Source organism: Calliphora vicina, chromosome 1, assembly GCF_958450345.1.
Source record: "Calliphora vicina chromosome 1, idCalVici1.1, whole genome shotgun sequence".
NCBI lineage: Eukaryota > Metazoa > Arthropoda > Insecta > Diptera > Calliphoridae > Calliphora > Calliphora vicina.
Genome location: NC_088780.1, coordinates 4,945,174 through 4,953,640, shown reverse-complemented (window position 1 = coordinate 4,953,640; position 8,467 = coordinate 4,945,174).

Genomic DNA, 8,467 nt, shown 5'->3' with positions numbered 1-8,467 from the left:
AACAAAGTTCATTTGAAGTCATTGAATTTTAAAATATTTATATTTTAAAGGGTGTTTTAAAAAAAAAATTCCATCAATCACAAATAATTCCCAACTCTAGTTCTTTGATATTTTTATGTTTTAGTTAAAAATCTGTAAAGTATACCATTTTAAGTATCAACTATTTTTGTAATAATTTTAAATGCCAAAAAAGTTTGAAATTTTATTATAAATAATTTATTTATTCCTTCCTTAAGCAATAAAAGAAAATTCACAGAGCGAGAAAAACAATCAATGAACAGATTATTTTTTATTGTTTAGACAATTTTATGTAAATTTCTTCTCTACACATTCTCCCAAGAATACAACACACGTTTTATTTATACTGACTTTTATTACAGACACACACATTCAATTTTCACATCATTCGATTTTGGAAATTGTAACGTTTTTTATTTGTTTACTACTGTCATGTATCATCATTTCGATTCCCAATTCCCCAGACTCATATTAAAAGTCTGACAACAATTGGGTCGACAAACCAACATCAGCCATAAACAAATTTAAATACACAGAGTTACAGAAGCAGCAAGTAATTAAATGAAAACGACAGGCGACAAACCAAACTAAAAATCTAATACAAAATATAACTGCAGTCTGTCGTTACAATTGTGAATTTGCTCTTAGGTACCGTTACCATTTTCTTCTTTGTTTTTATTACTCCTCTTTTGTTATTGTTGTTTTGTGTTCTCATAACTGAGATTATCATATGATGTGTTTGTTGTGTTGTTGTGATGTCACACATTCTCCTTTTTATACCCTTCACCTTCGTGAGAAGGGTATATATAAGTTTGTCATTCCGTTTGTAATTTCTACATTTTTCATTTCCGACCCTATAAAGTATATATATTCTGGATCCTTATAGATAGCGGAGTCGATTAAGCCATGTCCGTCTGTCTGTCTGTCTGTCTGTCTGTCTGTCTGTCTGTCTGTCTGTCTGTCTGTCTGTCTGTCTGTCTGTCTGTCTGTCTGTCTGTCTGTCTGTCTGTCTGTCCGTCTGTCTGTCTGTCTGTTGAAATCAGTTTTCTGAAGACCCCAGATATCTTCGGGATCCAAATCTTCAATAATTCTGTCAGACATGCTTTCGAGAATTTTGCTATTTAAAATCAGCAAAATCGGTCCACAAATGGCTGAGATATGAGGAAAAAACCAAGACAACCTCGATTTTTGACCTATTTTTTTACCTATATCTGGATTACTAAGACATTAATATAGACAATATGGATATCTAATGATAGATATTTCAAAGACATTTGCAACGACGTATATAAGACCATAGTAAGTTGGACCTACAATGGGTCAAAATCGGGAAAAAAATTTTGAACCCGAATTTTTTTTTAAAAAAAAAAATTTAAAAAACAAAAAAAAATTTTTTAAAATTTAAAAAATTTTAAAAAAAAAATTTAAAATTTTAAAAAAAAAAATTTTTTAAAATTTAAAAAAAAAAAAATTTAAAATTTAAAAAAAAAAATTTAAAATTTAAAAAAAATTTTTTAAATTTAAAAAAAAAAAAAAATTTAAAATTTAAAAAAAAAAAATTTAAAATAACAATCGAAAAATTTTTTTTTCCAAAAAATTCAAAAAACAACTAGAAAAAAAGTTAAATTTTGTTTACCTAAAAATATTTAAAATTTTGAAGTATAATTTGGTGAAGGGTATATAAGATTCGGCACGGCCGAATATAGCACTCTTACTTGTTTTATTTCATGTTTGTATATGTAAATTTGTCATAAAAATTACAATATTTAGTTGTTGTTGTTATTATTGTTGTCGTTATAATGTTTGTGTTGTTTTTTTGTTCTCTTGCGAAATATCGTGAAAGGAGTAAAATAATCATAAAAATTCTATTGTATAAACAACCAAAGAATCCTGAATTGAATTTTTATTTATTTTATCGCATTGGTGTTATTGTTATTATTATTATTATTATTATTAATGTTGTTTTATTGTTTTGTTTATACAAACAAAAATTGTAAGATTTTTTTTATTAAAGTTTTTTTTTTGGAAAAATTAAAACTTTATTTTCTTACAGATATATGATTGCAGTAATTAAGTATGTGTTTGTGGCAACCATTTTTATTATGAAAGATTCAGCATATTATGTTGTTCGAGGCTTATGGTTACCATACTCTGAGAAAAACATTTCACGATTCATCATGAACATGTTTGCCATAAACATATATTTTTTACTACAATCATATACACATGTATATGATTACTACAATCATGTTATAGGTAACTTAATGTAACTTATGGTTACCGCTATAATATACATAATTACAGTGACCATATTATAACAAAAAAAAAACATGTAAAATTTTTGAAATGATTATGGTAATCATGTACAACTGTATATTTTCTCTGGCTGTATTTTAATAATTTAATAAAAATATAAATCATTGTTTTATTTTATCTCTTGTCCACACATTTTCTTAAACCTTCCTTTATTTTTATTTCTGTACATCACTCACACCTTGAGTTTTTTAACTACAAATATTTGTAACTAAAATATGAAGTTACTATGGCTTTTAAGCGGATTTTAGCAACTATTTAGAAAAGTTTACTTTTTTTTATTAAAAACTGTATAATATTTATTTTGTTTTTTTTTTATAATCCCTTTGCATCGTATGTTTGTTTACTATTGATAACCACATAAGCTTAACTAACAACAATAACTTTATTTTATTACGACTAAAGGACAGACAAAGAAACATTTATTTAAATAGAATTAAATGTTTGGCAGGATTTCAGCACAAAACATGGTCAAAATTGAAAATACTAAATCATATTTTTACTTAAAACTTTTGTTTGGAGTTTCTGTACAATAAGGTGTCTAGTAGTATTATACCCGTCATCATGAGTGAAGTAAAAGTTTGTCATTTGCATATCTATAACCATATTCTGGATGGTTATAGATAACGAAGTCGATATGGGCATAACCATGTTAAGGAAACTTTAAAATTGAGAAAACAGGCTCATAAATGGCTGAGATAAGACAATACATAAGACAAGACATAAAACAAGACATAAGACAAGATATAAGACACGACATAAGACAAGACATAAGACACGACATAAGACGAGACATAAGACAAGACATAAGACAAGACATAAGACAAGACATAAGACAAGATATAAGACAAAACATAAGACTAGACATAAGACACGACATAAGACACGACATAAGACACGACATAAGACAAGACATAAGACAAGATATAAGACAAGACATAAAACTAGACACAAAACAAGACATAAGACAAGACATAAGACACGACATAAGACAAGATATAAGACAAGATATAAGAGAAGATATAAGACAAGACATAAAACTAGACATAAAACAAGACATAAGACAAGACATAAGACAAGACATAAGACAAGACATAAGATAAGATATAAGACAAGATATAAAACTAGACATAAAACAAGACATAAGACAAGACATAAGACAAGGCATAAGACAAGATATAAGACAAGATATAAGACAAGATATAAGACAAGACATAAAACTAGACATAAAACAAGACATAAGACAAGACATAAGACAAGACATAAGACACGACATAAGACAAGACATAAAACTAGACATAAGACAAGACATAAAACTAGACATAAAACAAGACATAAGACAAGACATAAGACAAGACATAATTTAAAATTATTAAAATTTTCACCAAATTAGTTTTTAATATTTATCTCAAAGTATACTTTGGTGAAGGGTATAAAATATTCGACACAGCTGAATATAAAACTCTAACTTGTTTTTGTTTGGTTTCAGTTACAGAAATGTTTTCATTGTCACTAGCAGAAATCATTTAAGTTAGAGAGAAAGAAGTACGTATGTAGTTATGGCATGTTGGTTTTTTAACTAATATTTTAACTTAAATTGTTTAAATTGAAGACTCTTTTTATTGGTTTTTCTGTTTTAAATTATTTTTATTTAAATTAAATACCACCATTTGCTTTCAATTATTTTAATTGTTTTATTAGTTAATGTATTATGTATTTTTTTTAAATATTTTCTTTTTTTGCTTTTAATTAAATTTCTTTTTGTTTTCTTTAACTTTTGCATCTTAATGTCTATGAAAACGGCATAATTTGTTGATCCCTCTTGATACACGGTGTTTACTTTAGTTTGCCCACATTAAGAGTGGTTTTATTGGAATTTGAGTATGTAAAATACAGTATTTGTGGAAAATTGCTGTTAGACTTTACATTTTATACACATTTAGTATACATTTGCCTATGTATACACAGACACATAAATCAAATAATAAGTACTCTTTATTATTATTACTACGAGTACTATGATTATGATTATTATTTGCACTTTCTTCAGTTTTTTTTTCAACAAGTTCTCTTCTTTTCTGAGGAAACTTTTAAACAAAAATGCTTTATTGAATAAGAACATAACAGCGAGAAGAAAAAACTGCCTGTCTGCCAAAAACGACTCATTCATATGAAAATCCACCTCTTGCACCCACAGTGCGTATACGTTACATGGTGGGAGAACAAAAGTAACGCATACGTTTAGTTGTACTCACTCTACTCTCAATAAAAGTTTTTGCTCTCTTTTTACCAGAGTGTTGGTTGAGTTGTATTGAATGAAAAGTACATGAACTAAACAATATAATTTGCATAAAATTGACGTTAAAGGTTACATTATGAAATACTAACATTTACTTTTAAAGCCCAACTCCAACTACTCCTCCTCCCCCTTCTGTTCTAACCATAAACCGAAATAAGGAAATAAAAATATTTGTAATAAATTGTATGTTGTATTGTATTGTATGCATTTGTATTCCATTATAACTGTTTTCTTTTTACATAAATAAATATTTATTTATTTAAAAAAGAAAATGAAATTGAAATTTTAATTTTTGCTCTTCAAGCAGGGCTGGAAGAGCAAATGTATGATGTAAAAGGAATGATGTAATGAAGTGTTTTTTTGGAGTTTTGCCTTTTGTTGAAAACCTTAAATCAATGTAATTGCATGTGTTGTTCATATTTCGAATACAATATTTCATGTTGGTTTTAATGTTTTCTTAAAATAACATATAAAACAGATTCTAGGGAGGTTATCTAACATTCATGTTTATTAATAATTTTTGTTTTAAAATGAGTAAATTGCAATTTCGTTAATTATATAAAGTTTAGTTCTTATAAATCCCTGCCTAATGTTTTTAAACGTAGAATGAAAACTAAATATTTTCTTGGTTTAATATAACCTTTGATTGTTTCTTTATTATTATCATGGCAGCAGCCTATTTCAATAATTTTCTTTTTGGTTTTTTGCTTACACTTGTCTAGTCTTCAAAATAATTTCCTAAAACTTAAAAAACTCGAAAAACCATTAAAACAATTTAAAGTATATTATTGTATTCTTAATGCTTGCTTACACGTAAAATTCAAACAAAACTTTTACCATTTAACAAAATGATTGTAAATCGTTGATTTTACTTGAGATTTCTTATAAAAATGATTCCCTAAGGGATCCTTCAAGTTAAAAAGTAACCAAAAACCACAACCCCCTCTCAAAACGAGGCAATTGTAAGACAATTTGGTTGTTGGCTAAACATGAACAAAAACATAAAATTATAAGAAGAACAAAAAAATACTGCTGAGGTTAAAAATTTCTATACCAGTATTCCTACTTAACGGTGGTGATATTAACAGCAATCATCCAAAATTGTTAGTGTTGTTTGAAAGTGATTATTCTAATGAAAAAAAAGTGCAAAAAGCTAGAATAGCATGACGTGTTAGAAGTGGGAGTTGTTATGAAAACAAACAGGCGATAGCAAGTTAATATTTGGCCCCATTCTTCTCGCTTTCTTGATACTAACACTTCTGACAAAAGAGCTTAACAACCTTGTAAGTAACTAAGTACTGAGTGGGTGTTTCCCAGGCGCTTATAGTTTAAACATTAACAGCAATTAAACGAGGTTTGTGTAACAATTTCTTAGACAGAAAAGACATAAGACAAGACATAAGACAAGACATAAGACTAGACATAAGACAAGACATAAGACAAGACATAAGACAAGACATAAGACAAGACATAAGACAAGACATAAGACAAGACATAAGACAAGACATAAGACAAGACATAAGACAAGACATAAGACAAGACATAAGACAAGACATAAGACAAGACATAAGACAAGACATAAGACAAGACATAAGACAAGAATGGGGTTATGACTTAAAAATGCGGGATTTACAATAGATGGCGTATCTTTTGAACGCGGTTTTTGTTATTAATAATTTATATGTCATTTTGAAGGGTACATAACTGTAATTTATTCTCACCTAGTCAGTAACCGTTATACTGTAAACAGAAAGTTTTTTTTTGCTTCGAAAGTGTCGAATTTTATACCAACAAAACGTCATATGCGGGAAGTTTTGCTTTAATTCTTTTTTGCACACCGATTGTTCAGATAAGCTTATTGTGAATGTATTTCATTGTTTTCAATGTGCGAGGGATGGTTTGTGCCGTTTCGAAGTGGTGATTTTGTCACGGAAGACAAAGAAGCTTAAAGACCAAGAATTTAGAGGCATTACTCCATGAATATTGTCGTCAAACTCAACAAGAAATTGCAAAATCATTCGGTGCTACTCAAGCAGCAATTTCAAAACGTTTCCGAGCAGCAGGATTCATCTAAAGGCATTAAAATTCGATACCATACGAATTGAAGCCGAAAGACCTTGAAGACGATTTTGCATGTCCGAAATGATGCTGCACGCTATAAAAGAAAATAATTTTTGCACCGAATCAGTAGTCGCAATGAAAAATGGATCCATTGCGATAACCCGATTCGAATCGATAGCTCCAACAGTTCATTAGCTACCGAATTATTTCCACAATAAAAAGTTTCTAAACCACAGTGTGATATTCGGTACAAAATTTTAATTGATTTTTTTAGCTACAAAGAATATTTAATTTTCTACAACTATTAAAGCATTATTGACAAATACTTCTAGCACTACCTTCCTAGCTTCCTTCTCTTTCATTAATGGGTGTAGGGTGTTTGTTGAAACAAAAATATTTTCATTCTTGAGCTAATTAAAGTAAATGTTTTTGTAGTTGTTGTTATTGTTATTTAACTTAACTTACGTACCTACATAAATATAAAAAGTTTAAATTATTTTAGTATTTTTTTGGATAAATACTGTAAAACAAAGAAAACGCCAGAAACTTTTCTTTAACCCAGAGTTTGTCTAAGGAATTTTTGTAACGATTTATTTTTTATTTTTATTACAGCCTGTGGTTATTTGCCAAAGACTTGATTTTGTGGCCATCAGCATAATAATTTTATGATTTTTACCAAACATTTTTGAAGTGTGAAATTTCTGGGGCCACAATTTTTACGTGGTTGATATTAAATTCCTGCATAACACACAACTACAATAACAGAAATAAAATGATGATAATTTCAGTTTTTATAGCATACTTTAAAGGGCTGTGATTTTTTTCCACCCAAAAATAAATAAAAGGATTTAAACTGTTAAAATTATTATGAAAGTAGTTTTTCTGGCGCCTTAATTTCTTAATACAATAACAACACAGCAACAGCAACAAATTTTATTAAAAAACATTTAACTTTTTTTATGAGTTTTTCAATTTTTTACGTTTTTGTGTAAGAGAGTGTGAGAGAGAGAGACTGTGTGAGGAGTAGACAGCGAAAGTAAAGCTTGTTGCCCGCATTTGTACGATTCGTTAAACAAAGGACATGTTAACATTGTTTTCGAAAAATGTTGTTGTTCGTTTTTTATTTTTGATTTCCCTTCCATAACCTTCCAAAAATCTCATACATTCTCTCTCATATTTATTCGCCAAATTTACTTAAATTTTCTACAACTGAATGATTTTTATATGAAGTTGCATCCACATAAATACACAACAACAACACGTTGCTTCCACAATACATTTGAGTTGTTTGTACATTTTCTTGTTATTTATTTTGGAAGTTTTTTTTTCTGTGCAGATTTTATATGTGAGTATTTATTTGTTCTTATGCAATGGACAACAGATGCACAGTGGTTTGGATCAAACATTTTTTGAGCAACTTCATCCTGTTCTTAATTTCTTATTTTGTTAATTTGGATTTGATTTCAAGGTCCATTGATTTGAAAGCTTCAGACTTGTTTGGAGTTTTGCGTTTATGTAAATGATTTGTATATGTTAACCCTCTAATGCTTAAGCATGCCTCAAGGTACTTATCGCAAAATGCCAATAAATGCAAATATAACTGATATTTCATTTCAAAAACTTTGTAAGCTTTTTAAAATAATTTAATAGCGTTTTTTTGGCAACAGTTACATGAGTTTTTGAAATGCAAAATCAGTTATATTTGCATTTTTGCTTCGGCATTAGAGGGTTAACTGTTATAAATGAGACTGTTTGGCAACTAATTGCAAATCTATA